The 9,550-nt window shown below is 46.3% G+C and overlaps 1 protein-coding gene across 7 annotated transcripts in view; it reads right to left on the reverse strand.

Annotated features, from left to right (window-relative positions):
* Window positions 1-6,978, reverse strand: part of NDRG3 (NDRG family member 3) — a 64,749-nt gene extending 57,771 nt beyond the window's left edge. For 5 of the 7 annotated variants that reach the window (XM_042800904.1, XM_042800902.1, XM_042800903.1 and 2 more), the window contains exon 1: window positions 6,859-6,978. The gene's annotated coding sequence lies outside the window, so the exon portion shown is untranslated. Of the gene's footprint in view, window positions 1-6,268; window positions 6,438-6,718; window positions 6,838-6,858 lie in introns of those variants that run through there. The other 2 variants (XM_042800900.1, XM_032992962.2) reach the window with 2 other exon arrangements.
* Between the last annotated feature and the right edge of the window lie 2,572 nt (window positions 6,979-9,550).

Consider the following 9,550-nt stretch of genomic DNA (forward strand, 5'->3'; position numbering starts at 1 on the left):
CCTCCCAGCACTGAATTACAGCAGCGGGGGCTGCTTCTTCCCATAGAGTCCAAGCCTCCTCCAGGCTTAGCCACCTGAAAAGAGGTGGGGTTCCCCAGAGACCACACGTGGGCATTTGCTCTACCATCGACCTCCATGGGTGGCAGTGGGGGGGTGCCCTGCCATCTCACCATTGCAGAGGCACAGCTAATTGTCTCAACCTTGGTGCAGAGGTGGGTCTGACTTGGAGCCGGGGGAGCTTCGCGAAGCTTCTCACAGGGGGCCACCATTGTAGCCCCTTCCTCTGCTACCACTCACTCAAACCCAGGACACAGACGAATTTTTTAAAAAAAAAAAAAAACAACAAATGTTTCCAATTAACTCTTTATCTTAAAAATATCAGGAAAGTATAATTTTGTTCTGTGGCTGAGCTAGACCATGTGCAGATTTTCACCAAGGCCTGTGCCTTTCTCTCTGTCAGCCCATGGAGAAAGTTCAGTTGCATTGTAAAGTGAGAAAAAAATCTTCCCTGGCTTTCCTGAGGACCATAAGAAACATATTTGGTAATTTCTTCATCCAAGCTGATGGAAGAAAGAAGTTGATTTGTAACAGGGACCGTTTCTTTGAGGAAAGCCATATTAGAATGAACTACCTGAGAGAAACAGCAAAGGTAGAGTACTATATAATGGTTAAAAATGCCTCTTTATCAGCTGATGTGCTTGCCTGTCTTTCTCAATACTGTCATATTAATTCTCCAACCATGGCAGAAACAAACCATGTAGCAGCTGAACTGACAGCACAGAAAAGCAGAAATAAACCACTCCCCAATCCCCATCTGGAAAATAAAGTCCAAAACCACATACAAGCCCTGCTCTTCTGGGAGGAAGTACAGCAGTCCAAGTCATATAACCATATATTTATGCAAATCAAGTTTTTCGTTTTGCCTGTGCAAAGGTAGAAACACCTACACAAACTGAAAAAAACCCCAGGCCTTATTGGCCAATCAATGAATTTCAAACCTACCACAGCCAATAGAAACTGCTAAAAACAGAAGCATCTAACTTCAGTTCTCCACACAAAGACAACCTGAAAAACTCCTTCAGCAGAAAACTGTTATTATGTATGACAACAGAACTGGAGAATCTGCATATGAGTTTTCAAGAACACACCTGAAAAGCCTATTTAGTGAGCAGAGATTTAAAGACCTACATCCTTCGTATTTAGGAAATGCAAATGTACACAAATCCCAAATAATTCTAGCACTCACAAACACAAGGGCATCAGCAGCAAAATTAGTGAATTTCCAGTTACGTATTTTTTAAATATTTATGATCCAATTGTTCCTAACAAATTAGAATGAAGTCCATAAATAGGATAAAAAGTAATACTAGATCCCTATTAATTTACATAAATCCACTAAAAAACCCCCTCCTTATTCACTGTCTTTGTTTAAGGTATTCCAGATATTAAACCACGATCTCACTGTTTTTCTGCACAGTGAAAGCATCCAAGAGGCACTCACAAAATTGATCAAGTTAGTATCTAGGTGCACTTCCTACTCCAAGTCATACTAACTACAGCACCCAATTCATGCCAATTTGAAATAAAAAGTGCAAGTCTGTGCACAGACACTTACACTGCCTTCAGTCTAGACTACAGTTGAGTTTGTAAGGTCACAATTTCAATCATCAGCAACAAGCATATATATATATGCACTTATCTAACTGAATAGATTCTAATTAAATCCACGCACGCATTTGTATACTACCAGTACAGCAACACTAAATCAGCATTAATTTATAATTTGTTAGGTTCAATTCCAGCCAGATCAGTTTTCAGAGCAGATTCACTGCACAGCAGCAGGAATGCTGGAGGGGAGCATCCTGCAGCAGGAAGGGCTGCGAGGAGAGGCAGAACCTCTCCGTTAGCAGGGGCATTCACAGGCATGTGTTTCTAGCAGTGGTGAAACTGAAATACAAGATAACATTCATATAGCTACAGAACTTTAGCAGCTCTGCAGCTAAAGGATAAATGTGAAAGCCCTCGCATGGACCAAAACCAGATGAAAACAGATGACAGAGAGTAGGCATAAATGGTCAATTTTCACAGAGAGGGAGACTGCCAGGAGCCTTTTGCAGTAATCTGCTACACAGTTTATTCATACACAATCTGGAAAAAGGGGCAAGGAGTGGAGTGAAAGTCTCCTGAGGATATAAGCTAGTCTGATAGTAAAGAGAAGAGCTGCCTGAAGATCTGCAGAAAAAACCTAGGAGACTGAATAATCAAGAATTAAAATAACTGATGAAATTCAGTGCAAATAAAGTAGCAGTCCGAAGAAAAAATATCCTCATTTCACATATAGAGTGATGTGCTCCAAACTGGTCATTAACATTCAGAAAGTCTTGCTGGAGTCATGACAGACTGATAAAAGCATCAGCTCACATCCATTCAACATACAAAAAAAACTAGTATTAGGAAATTATTATTAATTAAACCACCATATAAAGCTATAGAATGTCTGCAGCTTAAGTCCTGGATGCAATGTCTGTTCCTTCATTTCAAGAGGACATAATGGAAGGGAAAAATATTTTTTAAAAAGGAAACAAGGTTTGAAAAGATGAATAATGAGGAATAATCAATTAGGCTAGGGTTCTTCTGCCTGGAAACAGAGATTACTGCAGTGCGATATGACAGAAGCCTATAAAATCATCAGTTGCATGGACAAGGTAAATAGAAATCAGATGTTCGCTGTTTCCAAACAATACAGAACCTAAGAGATATGAAATGAAGCTAGCAGCTGTCAAGTTCAAAAGAAAACAAGCAGAGGTAGTTAGCACCTACAACATTATTTTGTGCTCTGAAAGCTCTCCCCTGGGATATATCACTGCTCTACATTTAAATGGACTGGAGGCACAGGCAAGTTCACAGAAATAAAACACATTAACAAAATAAATGCAAACAACGCCTACATCTTGACATCCTACAGCTGACAAGACACAAGAGGGCTATCAAACAGAGGTCTGTATAATTTGCCCTGCTCTTTTTGGTCACAGCAGACTAGATGGTTCCACCAGATTCTATGGCTGTTCTTCCACCGCAAAAATCAATTACACATCTGGTACTACTCAGACCTTCTTTGAACTCACTCAACTTGCTTACCTGGCAAAAGCTGATCTTCTGAGGAAATGGAAACACAAAGGGGCTGGATTAGTGCTCTGCTTATTTAGCAAACTGAACTGATTCAGGAAAACATCCAGTAAATGCTGAAGGTGGTACAAAACAGTGCAAGAATAGGACCAGCCCTTTTGTATGTCAACCAGTCATTAGATCAGTTTAAGATGTAGCACACAGCTTCACCTCCAAAATACAGATGTAAAGGGAGCAGCAGACTGCCTACATCCTCTGTTCAAACACATAGAAAAAAAAAGCCATAATTCCAGCTCTTGTGGGGAAAAAAAAAAAAAAAAGGGACAGTTTCACTATTTCAATCCATCTGGTAGTTATGAAGGAAGTCTGGTTTATACACAACTGAATGGTAAAGGTTACCCTAAAATTAAGCATCGCATTTATAACCATATTTATACTATGTAGAGTAAGGAACACCCCTTTGGTGAACTAAAACTCATTGTAAATACAGAAACGCATCCAAGTCTGGTAAGGACAATGGCCAAATGAAAACAAAGCTATTCCTTCCTATGCTTCCCACAGCATCCATTTGATTACTGCATTACATAGTGCTACATCAGACACAGAAGCCAAGGAGATATGACCAGACAGAAAAAGGTAAATGATCAATAAGAATGTATTATTAAAAATCCAGCAACTCCCATTTACAATTCAGAGTTTACAAGAACAGAACTGAATACCATATGAGATGATTAAAATCTCCTCAACTCTGATTTGCACAGTAGAAGACACAGTCACCCAGTCTTTCCCATGTTAGGACCAAATCACAACTGCTTTGCTTAATAACTGACCTGATCTGGACAGAATACTGAGAATTCACAAAGAAAAGGAATAGAGAATTTTATCATTCTTCTGAAACAACATTCATTTGAAAAGGAGACCCTTGAGATACATCAAGGCACATATCAGGAACATTTTCTTCAACATTACACAGAGAAACAGTAGCAAAACACTCTTCTGTCCTCCTTTAACTATCAGGGATTAAACCAGGCGGTAATAATTATGCACACAAATAGTCTTAACTAGTACTGCGCAACTGTCCGACACAAGGCTTAAGAGTCATAAGCAGCAGAGGCATATTTACTTATATCCAAGATGCAGCTGACAGATGATGAGCACAAGATGAACCCTGATAACAGAAGGTTATGGTGTCAGCACTGCCTACAGAAATAGAACTCACTGAGTGTTTGTCTTGACCTTTTGCCAGGAAGCAACAGTGGTGGCAATCCAGCTGAGCTATTTGTGAAAATGACAATGAAATAATTAAAAAATAAAATCCTTATTCTGCTACATATGAAAACCAACACACACACACACACCAATTTTAAAGCTGATTTGCTTTCTCCTGTATTTTATTTTCGTGTTTAGACTGTGTTATGGCCATAATTTTTTGAGCTTCTTACTGAAAATTCCATACCTATATATTACTACTTTGCTATAACACTTATCTAGAGCGTGCAACAGAAGAATGTTTAAGAAATCTGTCCTAAAAGTAGCTTCAATAAAGTTTCCAAGTATATCTTTAAGAAACCAAAATATATGTTTTATGTAATAAAGCCTCTGAAATCTAAATGTACCACTACACTTACACTTTCCAATGAAAAACACTAAAGATCCTGTCATGTATGACCAATGTGAAATATAAGATGCAAACAGAAGCACTGGAGAATTTCTGAAGGTGATCTGAGATTAGGAAAATGCAAATTAAGCAGGTTTGTTAATTTCAATTGGTTTTTAACCTTAGATACAAAATGAGTTGCTAGACATATAATTACGGCCTCCAATAATGCTGCTTTCAGCAGTTGTTTCATTTTAATTTTATAACTTTTCCAGCTTCTACATTTGCAAATATCTCAACACAAGCCAAGTATAGCCCACGCTAAGTTTCTGCCCTCAAGACAAGTTTCAGTGTCTTGTGTGCCACACACAAACAAGTTTCAAAATCCCAAGCAAACAAATAAATGAAATTGGAACAGTCATTGCTAGTCCTGAGCCCTCTCCACAATCCCAGTCCAACGGCCAATAATCCAAATGAATCCCAGTGATTGCCTTGATTTTTCAGGAGTCTACCCACAGCTCAGAAAGACACACACATTTGGCAAGCTCTTCTCCCCCTGTCCAAGTAAATTATTGTGCTAGAAAAGCTCCACACTCAGCCCTTTGACTTTATATTACCTTTTTACTTTTCACCATAGACCGATACACTCATGCTAAACACAGCTTGACAGGCTCCAGAATTTGGAAGACTGTTGTCCCCTTGTTTCTACAGAGGAGGAAAGGCAGAAGCTAAAGCAATGAGCCCCCAAGTCCTCCTGTCTGAACACAGGAGACTGAGGAGTGTGCCTGACACAGGAAACAGGAGCGGAATCTTCTCTACTTGTAACCCCCGTCTTCTCATTGTCTCAATATTCATGCACAAAAACTCTTCTGGACTTCCCAGATGCAACCCCCTGACACTTCGCCAGACCTTTCCCATTCTACCGAACAAACATGCGTGACACTGAGTCGGTCCAGTTCGGCTACAAACTTTGACCACGATTCACACGCTGTGACTGCACTGTATCACAACTTGATCATGCACTGGGTTGACATCTCGGACTTGAGAGGAGTCAAAAGAGAGATCAGACACCAGTCTCTCAATCAGCAATGCAACACCCCAAGGCACTATCACTGAGCCAGCTGACAGCATTTTCAACACCTCCTGGAAAGGCAGTGACAGTGCTATACTGCATCATTGGTTTTGTAACACTGCATTTTTCTGTGCCGGACTTTATAATGATGATTTTTATGATAGTAGAAGCATCTGACTTTGGTACAATGTTTTGAATTACTCCCTGTGACTTACACTAAATATAAAAAAAAAATGGACATTAACCTAAAGTGATGATGCAAGTCAGCAAGAGAAATTTTACAAGCTATTCCTTTCCCATTCACAAGCTGACAAAACGGTACCGAGTTAAAGAAAAACACTTTGTTTTCCTTCTCCAAAGTAAATAATATAATCGGGAATTTTGAGATCTGCATACCAAAAAGAAAAGCTACAGATGAGAGCAAGCAGAGAGCCCTGAGCACCCCACTCCGTTATTTACATGATAAAAATCACCTCTGCAATAAAAACAGGGGCAGTTTCGAGGCGTTTCTGTTTCTCCCCAACGAAGCCCGCTATGACGAGGGATTATTTCCTAAAGGCAGCTCCGTGAGGGAGCAGTACGTTCCTCCGGCGTCTCATAACGGCAAAGGAGAGGAGCGGAGCGAAGGGGAGGGCAGCGCTCCCTCAGCGGCGGCCGCGACCGCCAGGCCCCCGCGGGCTGCGGCCGCCTCGGCAGGACCCGCCCGCGGGCAGCGCTCGCCCCGCGCGGGTAACCCCCCCGCCGGCACCAGCCCCCGGCGACGCCGCGGGGCCGGGCTCGGCGGCACAAACGGTGCCCCCAGGCAGAGCCGCCGCCAGCCCCCGGCCCCGGTCCGCCCGCGGCCCCCGGCCCCGGTCCGCCCGCGGCCCCCGGCCCCGGTCCGCCCGCGGCCCCCGGCCCCGGTCCGCCCGCCGCCGCCACACCGGCTCTCACGGAGCCGCCGTGCGGGACCCGCTACCCCGCGGCAGCGAAGCGCCTCGGGGCCGGTACGGCAGCGCCCGGCAGCCGCGGAGGCCGCGCGGGGCCAGCGCCGGGCCCGCCTCCCGCCACTGCCGGGGCTCACCTGGCCGGCAGGTACGTCCGCAGCTCCGGCCGCCGCGGCACGCGGGGTGCCCTGCGCCTGCGCGCCGCGCCGCTGCACATGCGCGGGGGGCCGCCGGGACTACAAACGAGGCGGCGAGCCGGGGCTGAGCGCCATCTTGGGGGCAGTTCCTGCCGCACCGCCTCCCGCCCGGAGGGCCGGGCCCCGGCCCCGGCCCCGCTGCAGCGGCTCGCCCGGGGCGGGGGGGGGGGACGCTGCTGCTGCTGCTGCTCCCCCCGGCGCGGTCGCGGCTCCTCAGCGGCGCTGGCCTCCGCGCCCCGCCGGGCCCAGCTCTTCCCCTCCGCCTCGGCCCCCCTCGCTCTCACAGCTGCCGCTTCACCGCTCGGAGCAGGAGGCTTCTCGGTCGGCCCTGCGCGCTGCCAGGCCGCTGGAGCCCCAGCTGTCAGCGAGGTCAGGGCAGCAAGAGCTGGGTCCCAGGGTTTACCCGAGACCAGAGAGAGGCAAATTGCAAGGTAACGGAGCATGCCTTAGCAATCCTTGATGCTGCTCCAAAGCCTCTTGTGTTTGTTTTGGTTCATTTTTTAGTCCAGAAACGACTAAATTCTTAGTAGGCCCAACAAATGTGCATGTTCCTTCCCCCACTGGAGGTTCTGGCAATGTATGAATGTTGGGGGAGACCTCCCCAAGGTCACGGTTATCCCTTGGTCCCTGTAGTCACTACCTGACTCTGGGGGCTGTGCTCTTTCTGTGAGAGTAGCCATCCCCAATAAACTGCAAGCTCTGCAACACCTGGCATTTCCAGCCACACTCCTGAGGAGTGCATGTGCTATCCTCTATCTCCTGCTGCCTTTCTCCCCCTCTTCAGGAACGTCTCTAAGTGAAAATACATGGTTCCCAGGATAGTGTGGCATTCCCAGGGCATTTCCTCTTACCACCGGTAGGACCTTGCCCCAAACATTTGAAAACAAGGTAGTGCCCAAACTTAATCCATATTCTGGTTTCTGGTGCCGCCCAGTGGTCCTACATACTGCTGCTAACGGAGGCGATGAGGCAAAGCTGACAGCATGGAGGTAAACCATTCCCAAGTGTGTTTCCAGCATAAAATAAGGAAGAACACTGGACCATACTGCCGCTAGGATCATCCCAGCCCTACGCAGCATCACTGAGTGCCCAGTGTTCTCATCTCTAGGCCTCAGCCCTTCCTCACATCACTCTGCTGAACCACCTGTGCAATCCTGCCACCTCTCTCAGCACCAGATGCTACTTTACCACCTTTTCCCACTTACCTGCTGTTTCTAGCAATTTGCCAGTAGTTTCTCCCACCCAGTCCAGCTAGCTTAACATCAGACCAGGGCCTTCTCATTTGCCAGCAGTCCCTCTCTTTAAGGTGACATCAGAAGAAGCTGCCTTACTGAAGAAACCTCCATTCATGCAACTGCAAGTAGCTGCAGTCTGACCTCCCATCACTGAGACCTGGTGAGGGCAATACAGGGAACACACAAGGAGGCATTTTAGGTAAAAAACACCCCTGTAAGTAGGCAGACAAGTCCAGCTCTTTGGCCTTGTTAGCCACATGATGCTTCCTAGGTGTTCATAGCAAGGTGGAATACTTTGGTTGTTTCTCAGGCTCCTGGTGCTGAAGTGAACCCAGGTCTTGCGGGATTCTCAGGTCTTTGGAGACCTCTCTAGAGATCTGAGTGATCAACATCAACAGTCCTCTTCACTGTAAGTGCCGAGTCAAGTCTGCTTCCTGAGAGTCAAATTCGGTTCAGCACTACAGAGTTAGGCAGTGTTACACACTCACTCAAGCCTGGAGGCAACCAGTGCTCCATTTTGCCAACCAAAATTGGTATGACCCTCCCAATACACCCATTTGTTTATAGAGCACCATTGCCTGCCTTTGCCAGGGGTATCTACTGAAATTCAGGGAGCTGTGGTGACCATCTCTCCCACAAGTTTCCTCGTTCAACCCTGACACTTTCCCCTTTTAAGGAACTGCCAACAAGAAAACAGGATCCAAGGAGAGTGTGTACCTACCACAGAACATCCTCAAGGGATGTGGGAGCTGGCCAAGCCAGGGGCTTTGCTATGCAGAGCACCATCCCATCATACCCAAGCAAGCTGAGCAGAACAGACCTAAAGATGATAGCCAGGTTCAGTCAAGAGTCCAGATCATCAGTCAAGTTTGTGGTGATAAGGCCCAAATAAATCTGCAGGTTGGGGTTAGGTCTGGTGAGGATAACCAGGATCAGATGCAGCCCAGTGATTGCTGGGCAGGTCCCCAGGGACGAGGCAGGTACAAGGTCAAGCTGGAACATCAGTCTGTGAGTCAGAATCAGTTTAGGCCACATGTAGTTGAGACAAAACCAGGGAATGGTTCTCATAACATAGCTCAGGCAGAGACTAAAGGCCCAAGTCTGAGCTTAAATGGGACTCCTGGGCCCATGGATAGGATGTGTGTGAGTAGAAGTCCCAGGTGAGGCTGGTCAGGGCCATTAAGGCCTATTAGTACATTGAGGGCCCTGGCAGTACCTCCCGAAAATATGCGCATGGGTCTGATACCTACTCTCTGGTCCTCACAACCAGAATTGGCAGATTCTCCTCTTGCAACTCCCTCCTGGGGAGCCCAGGTACCCACCAACAAGTCTTGGAGCACTTCAGGTAGACCGTACCAGCTGTACCTCACCTACAGGACAGTGGTTTCCTTTCAGAT

This window comes from Tyto alba, unplaced genomic scaffold (genome assembly GCF_018691265.1).
Source record: "Tyto alba isolate M040663 unplaced genomic scaffold, T.alba_DEE_v4.0 Super-Scaffold_33, whole genome shotgun sequence".
Classification (NCBI taxonomy): Eukaryota; Metazoa; Chordata; class Aves; order Strigiformes; family Tytonidae; genus Tyto; species Tyto alba.